Source organism: Oryctolagus cuniculus, chromosome 16 (genome assembly GCF_051225735.1).
Source record: "Oryctolagus cuniculus isolate XC-2025 breed Fujian yellow rabbit chromosome 16, ASM5122573v1, whole genome shotgun sequence".
NCBI lineage: Eukaryota > Metazoa > Chordata > Mammalia > Lagomorpha > Leporidae > Oryctolagus > Oryctolagus cuniculus.
Genome location: NC_142882.1, coordinates 54,210,985 through 54,231,549, shown reverse-complemented (window position 1 = coordinate 54,231,549; position 20,565 = coordinate 54,210,985).

Genomic DNA, 20,565 nt, shown 5'->3' with positions numbered 1-20,565 from the left:
TATACAAGAGGAAACAGAACTGCTGGTGGTATTTCCAGGTTTGTGAACCTTTTCAACTCCCTCCAGAAAATGGGATCTGGTCGGTCCTTGCAATGATGGTGAGCTCCCTAGGGACGAAGTCTTGGCCTGGTGGTGTTTTAGGGTGTGGGGTGCCAGGTGTTTGTACACATTCCCTAAATCCAGGCTTCACACTACACCACAAACAGTATCTATGAAATTTCTCAAACACGCCCAATTTTCCTTCTTTGAGATCCTTATTGACCTCAGCTTAACATAAGGTTAGATACAAAGGAACAAAGTTGACTCTGATGGTATGGCTCCCCAGACACTGATACACTAAGTAGAAAGAGTGTATCAGGGTAACTTATTTACTCATTCATTAACAGAGACTACTTACCCCGCGCCTTGCTGGAGCAGGTGGGGATGCATTCATTCATTCCACAGAGCTGCCTGGTGCCACATACTGGTCATTCTTCATTCATCACACTATGTTCTCTTCCCACGCTCTCACAGATGCATCCGCCTCCCTTCCTGTCCTGCTCTGGCCGCCCAGAGGCTGACTCCTGATTGTCCAGCCCTCCTTGTGTGGTGGCTTTCATTTTGCTGTGACCAGCAGGCAACTGAAGGGCAAGAGAAGTGAGGATGGAAGTATTTCCTCCTTGCCCTTTTGCTACTTGCACCCTGTTTCTGACAGTAGGTGTGGGCCTCCATGATGACGTTTTTTGCTGGGTGGCCCACAGCTCTGTAGACCCCACCCTTGTGGGGTTCCAGTGACACTATTTCTTCCTGCGTCCCTTTCAGCTCCAGGGGTGGTAATGACTTTAACTCTTGCTGGGCCCCAGGTGCCTTAGTGTGCTTTTCTTATTCCAGAAATCCTGCCCTCAGTTCTGCCACTACATTTTCTTCATGTAAACTACCGTGGGTGGCAACTGCTGACTTTACTAAAGGAACATCAGAATAACCAGCAATCAAATGAACTTGAGTTTGTTGGCTACTACAGCAAGGGACGGCATCTCTAAGAACCAGAGTTAGAAGTGTCTCACAGGGGACTCGTCAGAGGGTGTTTTTTTTTTTTTTAATTTTTGTATTTTTATTTTTAACAGGCAGAGTGGACAGTGAGAGAGAGAGAGACAGAGAGAAAGGTCTTCCTTTACCGTTGGTTCACCCTCCAATGGCCGCTGCAGCCGGTGCGCTGCGGCCAGCACACCATGCTGATCCGAAGCCAGGAGCGAGGTGCTTCTCCTGGTCTCCCATGCGGGTGCAGGGCCCAAGCACTTGGGCCATCCTCCACTGCACTCCCAGGCCACAGCAGAGAGCTGGACTGGAGGAGGAGCAGCCGGGACAGAATCCGGTGCCCCAACTGGGACTAGAACCCCGGGGTGCCGGTGCCGCAGGTGGAGGATTAGCCCAGTGAGCCACGGTGCCGGCCTCATCAGAGGGTTTTGAGATCTGAGATCAAGGGGTTTTCAATGGGCCTTTTCAATCCAGGAATCTGGGTAGAATAGGGAAAATTTATTGTAAATTGCTTTGGGTTGGTGAGTGCAACAAAGATGAGAGTTTTAGAAGAAGGCTTGAAGAGCAGATTTATCCAGGTGAGTGATCCAGCCTTCTGAAATGAAGGCTACTTAACCAGGAACAACGTGTTGTCCCTAGCAGATGCTGGCTGAGCAGTGTACTGTTGAGATAAACAAGAACCGGAGACATCTTACTGGTTGGTAGTCTTATCTTCCTTGGGTTAGTATTTCTTCCAACCAATAATACTGTCACTGTAATCTTAGTGCTAATAATTAAGCCAAGGGGCTCAGGCACCTGGCAGGCAATGCAGTGCCCACGTGTGGTCACCTTCAGGGCCTGTGGGATGACAGACCTCCACATCATTATGGCAGCAGCCGTGCAGATCTCTACCACTGCTGGCGTCATGATTGGGCGTCAGGTTTCTGGGGTGGGCATTTCAACCTCTCTAGGTGCAGGTTTTTGGATTCTTCTCACTAGGTGATCATTCATTAGCTTATTTGATGAGCCTGTGGCTGCACAGCAGCATTGATGGGTCTAGAGACCCCACAGGCAAATATTGCAACAAACTCTAGGAGGATTACGGTCAGAGTTTGTTATAGCTTTTTGTGTCAGGAGCCATGCATGCTCTCAGCCTTCATTCGAAGAGTGCTCAGAGCTAGACATGGGGGATTAGCCCACTCTCATGTCATGTTTCTTTGCTGGATCTGAGCAAGAATAGACACCCCAGAGAGTCTGGTAGGGAGGTAAACGTTAGAAGAGAACAAGTGGTGTGCTTTCATAAGAATTTAGCTTAGCCTAAGTCAGCCAGGATGCCAGGACCTAGTCCCCCAACTGCAAAGGGAGCTAAGTAAAAAACTGATGAGCTTGCTTAGCAGACATGTGTGGGATAGGTTCTTGTTTTCACCCAAGAAAGAATCCTGATGCGAGACAGAGAGCAGTGGTAGGCAGGTGTAATGGGATAGGGCATCCTGGATGGGTGCCTCTCCGGACAGGATGTAAAAGTGAGTTCCTAGTTTACATCTAGACTGGGCTTTCTAAGGGAATGAAGAGTCAGTTCTTTTCTCCTCCCCCTTTTGGATTTGTTGTGTGAATTCGGTGCAGTTCCTCTGGAGGCTTGACCGCCTCTTGTTATCAGGCCGAGAGCCTACCTGGTGCTGGGCACAAGCAATCCCCTTGGGAGAAGGCTGGACTTGTGTCCACAGTGAGGACCACACTCCTCTACTAAGCCAGTCCTTGTTCCTTCTCAACGGGCCACCCTACTCCAGTATGCACTATATACGTGTGTGTGTACTCTATTTCCAAATAAGGTCACATTTTGGGGTTCTGGGTGGACATAAACTTTGGGAGGCATATTAGTTCTCCAGTAAAACAGAACCAATAGGATGTGAGTAGAGTGTGTGTGTACATAAGGGGGGGTCTTCAAAAAGTTCATAAAAAAATGTGAACAATGAGAAAACAATGCATGGGTTTCAAAAATATTTTGGCATCAAAATAAGCTTGCTATTTAATTCTATTTTCCGAGATAGATAGAGATAGAGAGATAGAGAGAGAGAGAGAGAGAGGGAGGGTGAGAGAGAGAGAGAGAGATGAGACAGAGATTTATTTTAAGGAATCAGTTCATGCAGCTGTGGAAGTTGGCAAGTCCAGTTTGTAGGTAGACCAGCTAGCTGCAGACTCAAGGGCGAGTGACTTGAATTTAAATCCAAAGGGTGGGTCAGTGTTTTTCATAGGACTTTCAGCTGATCAGATGAGGCCCGTCCACATTGCGGAGGGTAATCTGCTCTACTCACATCTGCTGATTATATAATCTCATCTAGAAAGTACCTACACCCCGGCATCAGACATCCAGCCACGCTGACACATAAAGTTACCTGTCACGGTGGTGGGCTCATCCTTCCAGGAGCTCAGCTTCCTCTGCCGTGAGACGGAGGTGGCAGGGCCGGCGTTGTGGCACAGTGGGTTAAGCCACCGCTGCCTGTGATGCTCATGTGAGCACTGGGTCAAGTCCCGGCTGCTCTGCTTCCGATCCAGCTCCATGCTACTGAGCATGGCAAAGCAACAGAAGGTGGCTCAAGTATCTGGGCTCTGCCACCCAAGTGGGAGACCTGGGTGGAGTTCCTGGCTCCTGGCTCCAGGCTGGCCCAGCCCTGGCTGTTGAGGTCATTTGTGGAATGAACCAGCAAATGGAAGATCTGTCTCTGTGTCTCTCTCTCTTTATAACTCTGCCTTTCAAATAAATGAAATGAATGTCTAAAAAAAAGGCGAGGGGAAGGGTACAGATTCTATCCCTGGGGGACTTGGGAGAGCTGAGCACGTGACGGGCAGGGACTGCAGCCAGGTTGAACTGAGCCGTCCTATGTGAGACTCAGGAAGTCTTAATTGCTAGGCCAATTGCTCTCTCCTTTTTCTCATTTTTTTTTAAAAAAAGGTTTATTTTTTATTTACTTGAAAAATGGAATTACACAGAGACAGGGGAGACAGAGAGAGAGAATCTTCCATCCTCTGGTTTGCACATGGGTGCAGGGGTCGAAGCACTTGGGCCATCTTCCACTGCTTCCCCAGGTGCGTTAGCAGGAAGCTGGATCAGAAGTGGAGCAGCTGGGGCTTGAACGCATATGGGATGCTGGCATTGCAGGTAGTGGCCTTAACCTCTGTGTCACAACGCTGCCACACTCCACTTGTCATTTTTAAGATGAGAGAGCTTTTTTTTTTTAGTGCTTTTCAAACTGGGTTGGGATCCATCATTTTTGGATCATCAAGTCAGTAAGTTCACAGCCAACTTTGAAAACAGGACATAGAACAGAGTAGGGGTGAGTGCTCTCTTGTGGGCATGCTCACGGTAGGTCAGGAGAAACACATTTAGGAAACGCTGGACTCACTCACCTCCAGTGGCCTCTCACTCTCTGATCCCCATAACGAATGTGCTTCACACTCCCATTGCGTGGTATAGACGTCCATTTCTGAACAATATCCTGCATGCAAATAAAAAAGACCAATGACCTGTGGTTTGGAAGTGTCCAGCCTGGAAGAATTGGAGAGCTTCACTCCACTGGTCCTTCCAGGTCCTCACCACGGAACTTCTATTTTAAAATACTGGTGCTCCTAAAAGCCTAGAACCCTTCATGAACATGAGCAATTTTATCTTGAAAACTTTCTGAATTTGAAATACATGTAACTCTCTTTTGAAATCTATTCTGATTGCTGTTCATGTGTATTTATACATCTTGTCTGGTTATTTTAAAAAAAGCACATACTGTCTCTCTCTATCTCTTCCTCTCTCTCTCTTTCTGTAACTCTGATTTTCAAATTTTTAAAAATTTTTAAAAAAGAGGAGGGACCAGTGCTGTGGTGTAGTGGGTAAAGCTGCTACCTGAGACGCTGTTATCCCACATGGGCGCCGGTTCAAGCCTTGGCTGCTCCTCTTCCCATCCAGCTCCCTGCTAATGACCTGGGAAAGTGGAAGATGACCCAAGTGTTTGGGCCCCTGCACCCACGTGGGAGACCTGGAAGAAGCTCCTGGATCCTGCTTCAGCCTACTTTAGCCCTGGCATTGCAGCCATCTGGGGAATAAACCAGACAATGGAAGATATTCTCTCTCTCTCTCTTCTTTCTCTGTAACTCTGCCTTTCAAATAAAAAAATAAATCTTCCAGGAAAAAAGCATGTATTTATATTTAGGGGCAAATATTTTCTTACAAAGATTTCTCTGTAGTGAAAATGCACACGCTTTAGGGTTGTCATAACTATGTAGTGTTCAATTGTTTAATGTGCAAAACAGCATGATCCAAACAACAGTCATGTACAGCACAGCACCTCCTGCCATGACCATCTCTGATGAAGCAGTGCGGAGTTCACTTGGGCAAGCAGCGTGCTAATTTTTAAAGCTGGCAGTTTGGGGCCGGCACCGTGGCTCACTTGGTTAATCCTCGACCTACGGAGCCGGCATCCCATATGGGCTCTGGTTCTAGTCCCGGCTGCTCCTCTTCCAGTCCAGCTCTCTGCTGTGGCCCGGGAGGGCAGTGGAGGATGACCCAAGTGCTTGGGCCCCACACCCACATGGGAGACCAGGGGGAAGCACCTGGCTGCTGGCTTTGGATCGGTGCAGCACACCGACCGTAGCGGCCATTTGGGGGGGGGGGGTGAACCAAAGGAAGGAAGACCTTTCTCTCTGTCTCTCTCTCTCTCTCTCTCTCTCTCTCTCACTATTTAACTCTGCCTGTCAAATTAAAAAAAAAAAAAAGCTGGCAGTTTATGATGTCAGATTGTCGAGCCAACGATGTAGAAGCGCAGGGACCTGGCGGCCCACGCTCGTGTCCGTGTCAGTGGTTTCTACCCAAAGTTGAGTGTGGAGCCGCGATGCAGGCCGGGCAGGGTCTGGGAGGGACGGTGGGAAGGGTGGTGGCCGGGAGGACCGGCTCCAGAGGGGAGAAGACCCCAGAACCGCAGAGGGCCAGAGCCAGAAACAGTCTCGCGCATCTCTCCAGAAAGCCCGACCTCCGACATCCGTCTACTGGTGAGGAAACAGGCTCCACGATGCCTGTCCTTGTTTACATAATGCAGTCCGAAATCTGCATCTTCGCTTGATTGACTGGGAAGTGTGAGGAGCTGGAGACCCCGCGGACGTCGGAGTCGCGGAAGAGGCAGGAGACTGTCCAAGGGCTGCCATCTGCAAGGGTGAGACACACGTCCGGGGGTGGAGTCCTGCCCTCTGTTTGCACACACACAAATGTTTGCCGGAGTTTCACCTTCGCAGGTGAATAACTGTGTTGTGGTTTTACCAAGGACTCTATTTCTTAGATGGTTTGGGGTGGAATATTCCGGCTTTTACGCATCTCTGTAAGTTTACAGAAGAGTGAGAGTTCACAGACTGGTTACTCGCAGAGCCTGCAGATGGGCGAATGTTCCCAGTGGAAGGCCCTGGGATGATCAAAGGCGTGCAGGACAGAGCTTCCTGCCTCCAGCAAGGACAGCTGCAGTCAGAGAGAGAGCTGGCACGCGGCTCAGTCAATGCAAAAACATGCATTTAAAAGGAGAGAGCAGTGTGCGCCCAGGGAGTTCTATTCCTTATTAAGTTCATTCCAATTATTTTAAGGAAAACTAGCCTGCAAAAATCTAAACTTGGGAAATTAGCACAGGAGTCATGAGTTCTATGGGAAAGTCTATAACCAGACTGCTCTAGCAGGATGTCTTTTTTCAGTTTTTAATTTCTTTCTTTCTTTCTTTCTTTCTTTCTTTCTTTCTTTCTTTCTTTCTTTCTTTCTTTCTTTCTCTCTCTCTCTCTCTCTCTCTCTCTCTCTCTCTCTCTCTTGAAAGGCAGAGAGAGAGAGAGAGAGAGAGAGAGAGAGAGAGAGAGATATTTTTCCTTCCACTATTTCACTTCCCAAATTCCTGCAACTGCTGGGGCTGGGTCAGGCCAATGGCAGGGGCCATCAATCCGGATCTCCCACTTGGATGACAGGGACCCAAGTCCTTAAGCCATCACTGGCAGCCTCCCAGAGTGCACGTTAGCAGGAAACTATAATCTGAAGAGGAGCTGAGATGTGACTCCGGGCACTCTGATGGGAGATGTAGGTGTCAAAAGTGGTGCCTTATTTTTTTTATATTAATGTAAAATAGTTTTATTTATGTTTACCTTTTGTTACATTGAGTCTATTTTGATTTAAAATTTTTTGCATTTAAAAATTTTTAGCATACACGTTAAGGTTGTGCATGTTTATGGGGTGCAATGTGATATTTCCTTGCATGTATATATTGTGTAAAGTCCAATCAGGGTAAATATATTTGCCCTTTTATGTACTTAAAATTTCTTTATAGTGAAAGCATTCAAAATCCTATCTTCTAGGCCTCTTGGTATCTGAGCCATTGTACCAAATGCCTGTTTCTGCAGCACAATTGGTGGCAGGAAAAGGAAAAGAATAAGGAAAAAAGGGGGTGGTCATCTGAGGGGCATGGTTGGATGAATTATTATATGCTGACACAAATGTTTGATAAGGTTTGCTGTTGTCACACATGATGAGCTAGACATAAATATTGTTCTGGTGGATCTCTGTACTATACAGCTAAATGAAAAGAAAAGGTTAATGTCTAAAATCTAACTTCTTGTAATAAAAAGAATGAAAACAAGAACTGAAATTCCACAAAAACCTCAGCAGGTGGATGTATGTGTGTGTGTATGTGTGTGTGTATATATATGTGTGTGTATATATATTATATATAAAATAAAAATTTTAAATAAATAAAACACTGTAACAAAAAATAACCATAAATAAATATATTTAAATTCATTGCATTGGCAGGAAGCTGGAGTCAGGCACCAGAGCAGGGGTCCACCCCAGGCAGTTGTGTGTTGGTTGTGGAGATCTTAATGCTCACCCCCACTGCAGCCTTTCTTTTTTAAAAAATATTTTTTATATAATGACCATTGGCCCACATCTCCGCACATCGATCTGATTGCTAACAGCATATTTTGAAGTCATGGCAAAAAAAAAAAAAAAAAATCTTTGGACCAGAACTTCTGGAGGAAATTGAAATCCACACAACTTTTATAGGGCACTTGACTCATCTGAAACTGTTTTAAGGACACAAGAGGCTAGTACTGGGGTGCACATAATTTGGTGTACCCCTAAAGTTACTAGATTTGTCACTTTTGAGATGAAAATGAGTTCTTCCAATTGCAAAGTCTGTAAAAATTTAATTTATTTAATTTTTAAATTTTTTGCAAAAATTTGTGGTTCCTTTTTTTCTCTGAGGTCAGAAAGGGTTTGAGCTTGGAGAGCGCCCCTCCGCAGAGTCTGCTTGAGGTTGTTCTGTGGGTAGGAAGCAAATCACAGCTCCCTGCAACCGTATCTGCTCTTGAGCGCTGTGGTTCACGGTGCTACCTTCTCTTCTGTGCCCCTTGTGATGGAAGGGAGCAGTGGTAAATCCGTTACCCAGACACCTGACTGTTGACCAAGCACACACACACACACACACATGAAGTCTAGAAGAGAGAACAAAACAAGCCTCTCCCTGGCCCGTGGCTGTGGAAGAGTCTACAAGGCAAAGACTCAGAAGGGTCTCCTCTGCTTGTTCGTCTCACACCAGCTCCTTGGTGGGTCTCCATAGCACACAGGACATCCGTTCCACTAGAATTTCAGATAAGCAACAAACGCACACACTCTTTGGGATGTATAATTTAGTATTCCATGCATTCATTATTTATCTAAAATTCAAATATAAATGGATGCTCCATATTTTTATTTTCAAAATGGCAACTCTGGTCAGAGGCCTTCATTCCATCTTGGGATCACCCTCCATTTACCCCTTCATTCACTGGTTCACTCAGTGAAAAATGTACGGGTCAGTTCCTCTGTTGCAGCCTCCACAGATGATGCAGCCCCCAAACAAAATAGGCATGATCCTTGTGTGATCCAAGACCTTTCAGTCTGGTTGGGAAAACAGGGGGGACAATATATATGTATATACATATATACAAATATATATATACACATATATACATAGGTTAAAAACGAAAGAGTCAGCAAGATCGCTTCAAGTCGTGATGAGTAATGTAAAGATAATGAAGAGTGAGGCTGGCATGGATGACCAGAAGCGGCCACCTGGACGGGTTTCCTTAAAGGATGAGAAGGAGACAGCTATGGCAGGAGTTGGAGGGAGAGCCATCCAGGCAGAAGCAACAAAGGCATTCGGGCGAGGGCACGTTCGGATGTGCAAGAACGGCCCACGGGCTGGAGTGGCTGGCTGAGTGAGCGAGGGAACAGGTGGGGACACGGTCAGGGGAACTTGGAGGCCAGATCACACGGGCGCTGCTGGTGCCGTGGGCAGGGCGGGCCGCTGGGGACGTTTACCGTCTGACTTATGGTTTCCAAAGATCGTTCTGATTGCCTGGTGGAGAATGCATCTTAAGGAGCAAAGAGTGGAAGGCAGGAGATCATTTTGGAGGTTGCGGCCCTAATGGGAGATGATGGTGCGCTGGACGAGGGAGGAGACTGCCGAGTGTGGAAGGCATTCCAGAGCCCACAGGGCTTGCAGGGGGGAATGGGCGGGTGAGTTCGGCAGGCGCACAGAGGACTCAGGAGGACTCCCCCCTGCGCTGTAGGGAAAGCTCTTTCCTTTGGACTTGTTCTCGTCCCTCCCTCCTCGTTCCTCCGGGGTCGCTCTCGTTGCTTCTTGGTCAGGTTTGCAGACCGTCTTCGCTGGCTGGGGCTGGGACTGGGGGTGAGGGGACTTTGGACTCTAAGGTCAGGAGGGGAGGGGAGGGAGGAAAGACTCGCTCCTCCCCAGCTGTTCCTATTGGCTCCTGTGTGTGTCTTTCTAGCGTCGGATCTCTCTCAGCTATTCTGACTTCAGTGTGCCCAGGCTCCGGAAGGGGCAAAGGGTACAAAAGGGTCCTGTTCCTTTTTATCCAGAAAAGACGAGACCATTTCAAACCCACCCTGCAGGGCAACGTGACAGAGGGCCAGTGGGCGGCATCCATCCCTCGAAGCCCAAGGTTGTAGTGGTTCTGTTTGGACTGCGACTCCAACCAAGAAATGTCTGCTCTGGAAGTGATACATGCTGGAATGAAGGAAGGAAGGAAGAAGAAAGGGAAGGGGAGGGGAGGAGAGGGGAGAGAGCTTCCCCAGAATATCTGAACAAGAATTTACTGCTTTGTTTTCTTAATCTAATGGTGACCAAATCCCACAAGCACAGACATAAAGCAGAGCGAGTCAGAGAGCCAGTACTGATTCATATCTGGGATCCAAAGAGGCGGTGACTTAGCAGGAAAACAAAACAAAGTCAGAGCAAAAACGAAGCCCCCTGACTTGCTTTTGATCTTGACGCTGTACCAGCTGGTGTTGAGAGCCCCAGGAGGGCAGGACCGCGAGTACCTTCCCATCCTCACAGCCCTGTGCGTGGCTGAGCGTGGTCCCCACAGAAGGGAGGGAGGAGGAAAGGCGAGTGAGAGAGGGAGGGGCGGAGGGAGGAGGGCAGGGGCCCGGAGGAGCTCTCTGGGTCCTATTACTTCCTGTTTAAGGGAAGGGGCTTGACACAAGGACCCTGGCAGTCCCTTTCAGCATCAACACTGCGCCCCACACCTTCTGTGACTGTGAAGCGTCCACGCTCACAAGTCTCTCTCTGGCCAACACTGCTTTCCAGGCTTTCTTCCCGTGCCTCAGGCATTGACCAGAGTTCCCAGCGTTTCTCACTTCTGATGTTGGCTCCTTATTATATTTAGACCTCGGGGAAGACAGATAAATAGAGTGGTTGATTGCTGAGTCAAAGTTAGATACACAAACGGTTTCGTATTGGTGCATAATCAAGCACCAGAGAAAAGATCTGTGAAATTTAGATTTTTAACACTGGTTCCAAAAATGCAGTAGACTGTGTTTATCGCATCAAGCCTCCTTCCCCGTGAAGCCACAGAAAGCCGCTGTCAAGGGCAATGATGACCAAGTTCATTGTGGATGGGAGGCTGACCACTGGCCAGAGAAATGGCTCCTTCCCCAGCATCTAAAGAGCTCAAAGGAGCTGCATGCGTCTTATTGCAGAAAAAAATCAGACACATAACCCTTGTTTACCAATGAAAAACAAAAGGAGGGTATTAATTAGGAAATGTGTTATTCTACGCAGGCTGTTTCAGTCACTGAAGATTTTTTTTTCCCTTATAGGCACAAACCAGGATGGCATTTTAGAACAGCTCAGAAAAGAGCTACTCTTGTATTTCTCTAATTTCCCCCTTATTTTTAGAGGAAAACTTGTATGTCGATTGAGCAGAGAGATAATAGCCTTGGACACTGTTGTGATTGGATGGCTTGTTACAATGCTTTTGTTGACAAGTAACAGAAAACCCAGTTAGGTTTGGCTTTAACAATATATTTCTTTACTTGCCATAAAAACACGGTGGATGCATTTTTGTCATCAAGAAAACAGTTTTTCTCCATGTTTCTACCCTGGTTTATTTTCTTATGCTATCTATTCTCCAAGGCCACACAGATGGCTGCCATTGCTCCAGGCAACACACAGTGATGACAACATCCATGCCAGATAGACCAATGTTCTTACCACATTGTCCCAGAAATGTTGCCTCTGGCTGCCCATCTCCATTGCTTGGAATGACATCATGTGCATATAACCACTCAAGTTCTCCACCTGATAAAGGAGTGGTACTAGCACAGTTGGCTTCAACTTGTGCTCTCTAGGAAAAACCTAATGTGAGCCAGATATATACTTTTAAATTTTCCAGCAGTCACATTAGAAAAAAAAAAAAAAAAAAAAAAACAAAAAACAAGAAACATCAGCCATAAAAAAGAATGAAATCCTTTTATTTGCAACAAAATGGATGTAACTGGAGATCAGTATGCCAAGTGAAATAAGCCAGACCCCAAAAGACAAATACCACATGTTTTCTCTTAGTTGTGATAGTTAATACAGGGAGAGTATAAAAATTGTGTGATCAGATCATTTGGTGTACAGTTATAAGTATTGTTTCACTGAATCGTACCGCGTAATAGACAATCTATTCCTCTTTCCCACATTCACAATACTTGGATGGGGAAGAATGGTGAGGACTCTTGGGGTATCAGTAATGTTTTGTTCTTAATTTGTGTGTTAACTATTAAAGTGATCAGGAAGCTAAAAACATTTATCTGTATTCGTATGTGCATTGCTTGGTGTGTATATTGTATTTCAATTAAGATAAGCAGAAGACACAGGTGCTCTTCATTCTAAAAATGTAATTTATTGGCGCTGGTGTATGTAAGGAGGTATTTCAACACGCGATCAAGGGAACAGGTGATCCATGATGTGTGTCACATTCGTCTCCGCCCCCCCCCCCCCGCCCTGTGAAATCTGGTGTGTATTTCACACTCACAGCACATCTCAGTGGGAGTTCGTTGTGTTTCATGTGAGCTTTAGCTACTGTTGTGGGCAGTGTGGGTCTAGGCCTACGGTGACTGAATGCCCAGCTGTGGGGAGAGGCGACTCCCCTGGGGTCTCGGCCCCTCAGAGGCGGGTGAACAGAACTGGAGTCCTCTTAGCCAGGGAGGGGAGGGGCAGCGGCTGTGGTGGCAACTCATCGCCTGTCCCTCCAATCTGTACCTCTTCCCGTTTACCCTTGCTTGGAGAAAGGCACCACCACCCCTGTGGTCCCCAGGGGAAATGCGGACTCACCCCCACTCCTCTCTTTTCCTCTGCCCTGCACCACAACCATCTACGCCGCTCTGTCGATTCTGCCTTTCAAGTCTCTCTCTCCATTCTCTCTGCAAGACCATGATTGGGGGCCTCCGTCCCCAAGCCCCCTGAATACAATCCTGTCACTGGCCCCTATCGGGGTTCCCCAGGTCTTCAGGCTGCAGGCCAGAGCCTCTAGCATGTGACTGGTAGCGCACTCTGCCTCCTCCCAACAAGCACTCTTGGCCCCGCCCCCTTCCCACAAGCCCTCTTGGCCCGCCCATGCCCAGCTGCAGGTCTTTATCTTATGTTTTTGCATCTGTTGCCTGTGACTTCCTGTCTTCAGCCCACCTTCTTCTTCCTCTCCCTCTTCCACAATCCTCCTCTTGGGAGTCTTTCTTACTTTTTTCCTCCAAAGTGGGATTCAGTGCTTTCCCCAGAACTCCACACGCCCTGTGCCTCCTCGGCTCTAGCATGTGGCAAACCAGGGTGTGTGTGCTTGCTGTACCCTCTTCCCATGAGCTGCCCGAGGCCGCGCTCTGATCTCTGTAACCTCATGGTGTGGCAAAGCCAAGGCTCCATGTCTGCTGAGTAGGTGAATGAACGGATGGATGGATGATTTTTATTCTCCTTTCCAGTCTTTCCCCATCCATGGTTGGGAAGCAGCCCTTTCCAGCTCCCTGTCTTTGGGAACTGTGTCAGTGGCCTGGGGCAGCTATGGCAGAGTACCCGCCAACAAGGTGGCTCAAACAACAGAAACGCATTGTCTTCCAGTCCTGCAGGTTGGAAGCCCGTTGGCTCTTTCTGAGTGCCATGAGGAAGACTCTGCACGCCTCTCTCCCGGCTTCCAGTAGTTCAGGTCTCTAGGTGGCATTCAGCCTGTGTCGGCCCACCATTTCCCTCTGCATCTGGTCAACCTGATAATCTTAGCTTACCTTGATCGTCTGCAATAAGATCGCCTATTTGCAGGTGCTGGAGCTGCGTTCTCATTTGGAGGGTCTGCAGCAGAAGCTCCTCCTTAGCTCAGGAGGTCGGTGGCAGAATTCACTTCCTTATAGCCGCGTGACTGAGGACACTGGCTCCTGATGGCCTTGGGGCCTTCTCAGTGGGCAGCTTGCAAGCATGGAAGTTTGCTCCTTGCTGGCTCAAGGCAAGAGTCTCTGTGACTTCCAGCGGAGCTGCTGGTCTATTCTTCTCTTGTGGTCACAGGTTCTTCCCAGGATTATGGCAGGTCTGACTGGTTGGGGGTCCCTGTAGGGTGTGTCTGCCACAAAAGGTGTGTCACTTTCTCGGTTTCCCCAGCTTGCTCATGGCAGCTGCGCTCTGTTTCTGTCTCAAATTGTACAATCTACCGGGAAAGAGGTGGGTGGAGATGTTTCATGGTCTAGAGACAGCAGCCCCAAGGGAGGGCATAGTTAAAAAAATTAACCTCTAGGGGAGGGAATTTGGCTCGCTGTTAGATTCTGGTTAAGATACTTGTATCCTATATCAGAAGGCTTGGGTTCAAAACCCAGCTCTGGGGGCTGGTGCTGTGATACATGGGTTAAAGCCCCGGCCTGCAGTTCCGGCATCCCATATGGCACCAGTTTGAGTCCTGGCTGCTCCACTTCCCGTCCAGTTCTCTGCTAATGCACCTGGGAAAGCAGTAGAAGATGGCCCAAATCCTTGGGCCCCTGCACCCACGTGGGAGACCCAGAGGAAGCTCTTGGCTCCTGGCTTCAGATCAGTTCAGTTCTGGCCCCTGCAGCCATTTGGGGAGTGAAACAGCAGATGGAAGACCTCTCTCTCTTTCCTCTCTACCTCTCTCTTTCAAATAAATAAAATAAATCTTAAAAACAAAGTAAAACAAGACAAAACAAAGCAAAACAAAACCCAGCTGTGCCCCCAGTCCCAGCTTCTTGCTAATGCAGACCGTGGGAAGCAGCTGGCAATAACCCAAGCAGTTGGGTCCCTGCGGGTTACGTGGGAGATCTGAATTGAGTTCCTGGCTCGGGCTTTGGCCTGGCCAAAGGAGTGAACCAAAAGATAGGAATTATCTCTCTGTCTTTCTGTTTATCAGGTAAATAAAATAAGAAGCAAAACTAAGAAAAGTCAATAAAATTGAATGAGTAGATAAAGATTTAAAAATTAAGCTCCAATGAATTTTAACCTTGTATTATATCATGTGAAGTATTTAAATGCAACCTTTACATTTTATTTATTAAAAAGAAATATTTCTAATTGCAATAACTAAACAAAAATCGTAATAATGTGGCGGGTATTTCTGAGCACTAACAGCATGCCCGGGATCCTTCTAACCCAGTTAGCATACAGTATCTTGCTTTGTCCTCACAGTTGACTCACGTGATGGGAACTGTTCTTACTGCCATGTTACAGATGACGACACTGAGATAGAGAGAGGACATGCAATGTCCCCAAGTCACCCCACAGGTGGAACTCGTGGGCAAGAGGCAAAGCCCACACTCTCAAGTGCTCGTCTTGAGTGACCGCCCTTGGGTAGCTGCTCCTCAAGGGGGTCGAGTGGGCACCACCAGCATCAGCTTCGTGATTCTCTGGTCCTCAGGCTTTCCTTCCGCTTTCTGTATTCTTCATGAATGATCAGCTCTTTCAGTGCAGTTGTAGAAAAGGCGCAAAGATGGCTTAGCCCGGAGACACTTCTCAGCCGCCACTGCAGAGATCTGAGCAGGCCCCTGTGGGGAAGCAGCATTGGTTTTGCTTTACCAAAGCACAGCGCCCCCCTAGCTTGTTTTGCCTCTGTTGACCCAAGTCTGGCCATGTTTGACAGCTGCCCACTCAGCAGTCTAAGTATCTGTGAACACAGAAGGATATTTTATTTTAGAAAGATGAGGGCAATCGTCAAGAAGTGGAAGTCGGGGCCGGCGCTGTGATGTAGCAGGTAGAGCCACCGCCTGCAGTTCCGGCATCCCGTATGGGCACCAATTTGAGTCCTGGTTGCTCCACTTCTGATCCAGCTCTCTGCCGTGGTTTGGAAAAGCAGTGAAAGGTGGCCCAAGTCCTTGAGCCCCTGCACCCGTGTGGGAGACCTAGAAGAAGCTCCTGGCTTCTGATCGGTGCAGCTCCAGCTGTTGCGGCCATTGGGGGAGTGAACCATCAGATGGAAGAACTCTCTCTCTCTCTCTCTCTCTCTCTGCCTCTCCTTCTCTCTCTGTGTAACTCTAACTTTCAAATAAATAAGGACATCTTTAAAATAAAAAAAGAAGTGGAAGGCATAATTCCTATAAGGATGGTTGTGGCACTAAATTTTTTTTTTGAGAGTCCTTTGTATTTGTGAAGTATATGATAGCAACCATGGTTGAAGATTCATTGATACCTAGAAAATAGGTGGCCGGAGGAGCAGCCAGCTCACCGCCTTGCTGGCTGACTCTCCTGGAGATCTCTGCTTTGATCTAGAACCTAGTGCTCATTTTTTAAAAGTTATTTATTTGAGAGGGAAAAGAGAGGGACAGGGAGAAAGAGTTCCCATCAACCAGTTCATTTCCTAAATGCACTCAGCAGGTGCTGCCAGGGGCTGAAGCCAGGAGCCAAGAAACTCAACCAGGTCTCCCATATGCTGACAAGAACCCAGCTGCTTAAGCCATCAGTGCTGCCTCCCAGGATCTGCATTAGCAAGAGGCTGGAGTTAGGGGCTAGAGCGAGGAGCCACACCCAGGGACTCCAGTGTGAGACATGGATATTTTAACCATAAGCCAAATGCCTGCCTCCCAATCCTAATGCTCAGTCTGTGAAATCTGATGATGAATAGAAATCAACCATTAAAATTCTCCCTGAATTCTAGTCTTTCTCGGTAGTCTTGCATGCCCTTTCTCTGGGTGACATTTTCTGAGTGATAACATTTGAGAAATGAGTTTGTCAACCTCTGTGTCTGTGGTTACGATGATACAGTACAGGAACCTCTTAGTATGGGAAACTTTTACAAGAAACGAAAATGAGACAGAATTTGTTCTTTGCGTAGTGACCAAGAGCATCTCATTTCCAATCCAACGAGATGTTATTTCAGGAGCTCCAAGTTTTCCAGGCTCATCTACGCTTCCATGATAATTAAGACTCAGGTAGAAGAGGAAAATAAAGCAGTTATGTTCTTTGTGCGGCATCAGAAAAACTGTCTCCTGATGCAGAGAGGCACAGATTTTAGTATTGTGGTGAAGCCTAAAAATGAACGACATGTGACCGTTATCCCAGCCAGCTGCACCACCCTCCTTCCTCTCTGCTGCCCCCTGTGTGTTTAGAAGGGAAAGGAAGCAACTTTCAGCTGTGATTTTCTGTTTTATTTATTTATTTATTATTAGACAGGCAGAGTTAGACAGTGAGAGAGAGAGAGAGAGAGAAAGGTCTTCCTTCCGTTGGTTCACCCCCAAAATGGCCACTATGGCCAGCGTGCTGCGCCGATTTGAAGCCAGGAGCCAGGTGCTTCCTCCTGGTCTCCCACGTGGGTGCAGGGCCCAAGCACTTGGGCCATCCTCCACTGCACCCCCGGGCCACAGCAGAGAGCTGGACTGGAAGAGGAGCAACCAAGACTAGAACCTGCCGCCCATATGGGATGCCGGCGCTGCAGGCGGAGGATTAACCAAGTGAGCCACGGTGCCGGCTCCTCTGTTTTTCTTTTAAAGATTCATTTTTATTTATTTGGAAGGCTGAGTAACAGAGAGAGAGGGAGAGGCAGAGAGAGAGAGAGAGAAAGAAAGAGAGATCTTCCATGTACTGATTCATTCTCCAAATGTTTGCAATACCAGGGCTAGGCCACGCTGATGCGAAGAACTTGGAACTCCATCAGGGTCTCCCACATGGGTGGCAGGGGCCCACGTACTGGAGTCATCTTCTGTTGCCTTCCAAGTGCATTAGCGGGGAGCTGGATTTGAAGTGGAGCAGCTGGGGCACAAATGGGCAGGCACTCATATGGGATGCCGGCCTGACAGGTGTGGCTTCACACGCAGCACCACGACGTTGGCCCTTACCATTTTCCATGGTTCAGGCCCTGGAGGTCCTGGGACTGGTGGCCTGCACCTGCTTCTCTCCTCCCTCATTCTTCTTCTTGTTTTCCATACTTCAGAAGATTGAAAGGGGAGAAAAGTGTTCTGGGTTCTAAAATTATGTCCTTTGATGAGTGAAAAACAAATTCCATCTTTCCCCTCGGAGGTTGTGAGGACTGTTCAGGTTGGGTGTCCCTTACCTGAAACGGGTGGAACCAGAAAAGGGGTTCCAAGTTTAGGTATTTTCAGATTTTGGAATATTTGCATGTGCATAAGGAAATATCTTGGTGATGGGGCTTGGTCTAAGCGTGGGATTCATTTATGTGTCAGAAATGTCTTAAACCCTTAGATTGAGGGTAATCTTATAAGATATTTAATAATAATTTTGTGCTAGCAGAGAAGTTCCATGATGTGGAATTTTTTACTTGTGCAGACTGTCAGTGCTCTAAATGCTTCAGATTTGGGGGCATTTCAGATTTCAGGTTTTTAGATTACGGATGCTCCACCTGTACTTCCTGCTCTCTAAAGTGCTTATGATAAACCTAATGGAGTCTTGGTAGATTTGGGAGATGAAATACAAGAAGGATGCCGAGAAATCCATCAAAACACAAGGTTCATTTTTTTCCTCTTTTTTACTTTTTCTGAATTTCACTTTCAGAAACTCTTACTGCTAAAGGACTGAATAAATGCATTAATTGGCTTGGATCTGTAGCTCTACTGTGAAAAACACTCATTAACTTGAGTGAGATCCTTGAGTTGTCATCATTTTTTCTTCTCAAAAATGTAAATATCTTTTCTTTTTCATTTTGCTGAGTTAAAAAAATTTATTTGGAAGGCAGATAGAGAGAGAGAGAGAGAGAGACAGAGAGACAGATAGAAGGGGAGATCTCCCATTTGCTGGTTCACTTCCCAAGTGCCCACAATAGCCAGGGCTGGGCCAGGCCAAAGCTGGGAGCTAGGAACTCTATCCAGGTCCCCCACACGGGTTGCAGAGGCTCCACTACTTGCACTATCACCTGCTACCTCCCCGGGTGCACATTAGCAGGAAGCTGGCATCAGGAGCAGAGCAGAGACTTATCCCAGGCACCCTGATATGGGATGTGGGAGTCCCAAGCAGTGTCTTAACTGCTATACCAAATGCCTGCCCCATTTCTGCTTATTTTTGAAACAGTGTAGCACACTGGTCCTCAACCCTTCCCAAGCCTCAGAATCGCCTGGACAACTAGTACATTTGCAGGTTACTAGTCCCAGAGTTTCTGATTCAGTAGCTGTGTGGTGGGACCAAAGGTTCTGGATTGCCAGACAGAATGGCGAGCTCTCAATACAGAAGACCACATGAGAGAGGTTATGCATCACTTGGAAGACTGTTCTTAGGCATACGCCCTATTAACTCTTTTGTATTCGTCCTTCAGTCTTTGATCACTCATGGGACAGCCACTGCCATGTGTTCAGGTAGCACGTACCCAACTGAAAAACCAAATCGTGTAGGCTCCCTTGCAGCTAGGATCTGTCACGTGGCACAATATCGGCCAATGACAGGTAAGCGGAAGTCTGCTGGAGGAAGGCCTTCTGGGAATGCTGTCATCTTCCTGATTAAAAAAAATATACAGCTTGCCACTGCAGTGGGTTTCTGTCATGCAGTGTCAAACACAACCCCAACAGATACAGCTGGAGCTGTACACGGTTATCCATGTGAGTATTCAGGTAGTCTCAAGACCAGCGTCACCCTATCAGAAAGGTTTCTGGCTACTGGATCTACACCAGCACCCTCTAAAACATCTCGTGTCTATCTCCTTAACCTGCTCTATTTTTTTCATGGGCTGAATATGTCTGTGTGTTGTTTGCTTCCGTCCACAGTGAGATATGGTCTATGAGAATAGTGGGGATTTTGTTTGGTCTGCTGTTGTGTATTCCTAAGCCATCAAGATGATTAAGAAATAGTTGTTAATGAATGAGAAAGAAGCACACAAAAATGGATTGCACTTTCGTCTAGATAATGCTGTGTAACTGACCCCCCCCCCCCCAGTTCAGTTTATATACCTTCTGCATTCTTCCTAATGCCTGTGTAGTATTTCGTGGTTTGGATAGATTAGCGTTGTTTATTTGTACCCTGTCCTCCATTGGTAGGTATTCAATTTCCAAATTTTCCTCATACATATGCAAGAACCCATAATGGCCTGGGTTTGCCCTGGAAAGGGAAAACTTGACTGTTGTTCGTGCCTGCTCTCACAGGGACGGCCCCAGGGTGATGCCATAGGAACAGGCCTCTCTGTACCTGTAGTGTTTGTCTGGGCCTTGTCAACTTCAAAGAAGAAAATCCGATAAGTGATGGTAACTTTCCCCAAAGTGGCCATTTAAAGAAACACTGACTGTATGTCAGCCAGTCCACACAAGCTGGGTCCTCTTTCACAGTCTGGCCTTAGGGGAGGTCTGGGCGCCACAGGCCTCTGACAAATCCTGTCTTCTCTGTTCAAGGAGCAAAGAGCTGCACAAAAGGCACATTTCCTCCTCTCCTCTCCCCACCACCCCAAAAACTAATTTTCAAAGATGGTTTAGACTAAATCCATGTAGAAAGGAATTAAGAAAGAAAACAATGCTCTAAAGACATGGTATTACTTAAAATAAACCCAATTTCCCTTACTAATCATACCACATTCCCTAACTGCATTCAAGTTAATGGCATCTCATAGGGATTTCTAAGAACAACAGGTGGGTCTGGCTCTACACTTGTATAAATGAGGGGATAATTTTAGTAATTTCCCCCCAAACAAAGGGAGCTGGCTACAAAAGCAAATTGCTGTCTCCTTACCTGTAGAGGAAGCTCTGCCAGCAATTGAAAGTGAAATCAAACAGCTTCAGCTTCAAAATAGGTTAAGCTTCACTGGACGCTGCAATCAACTTAGATCAGATGA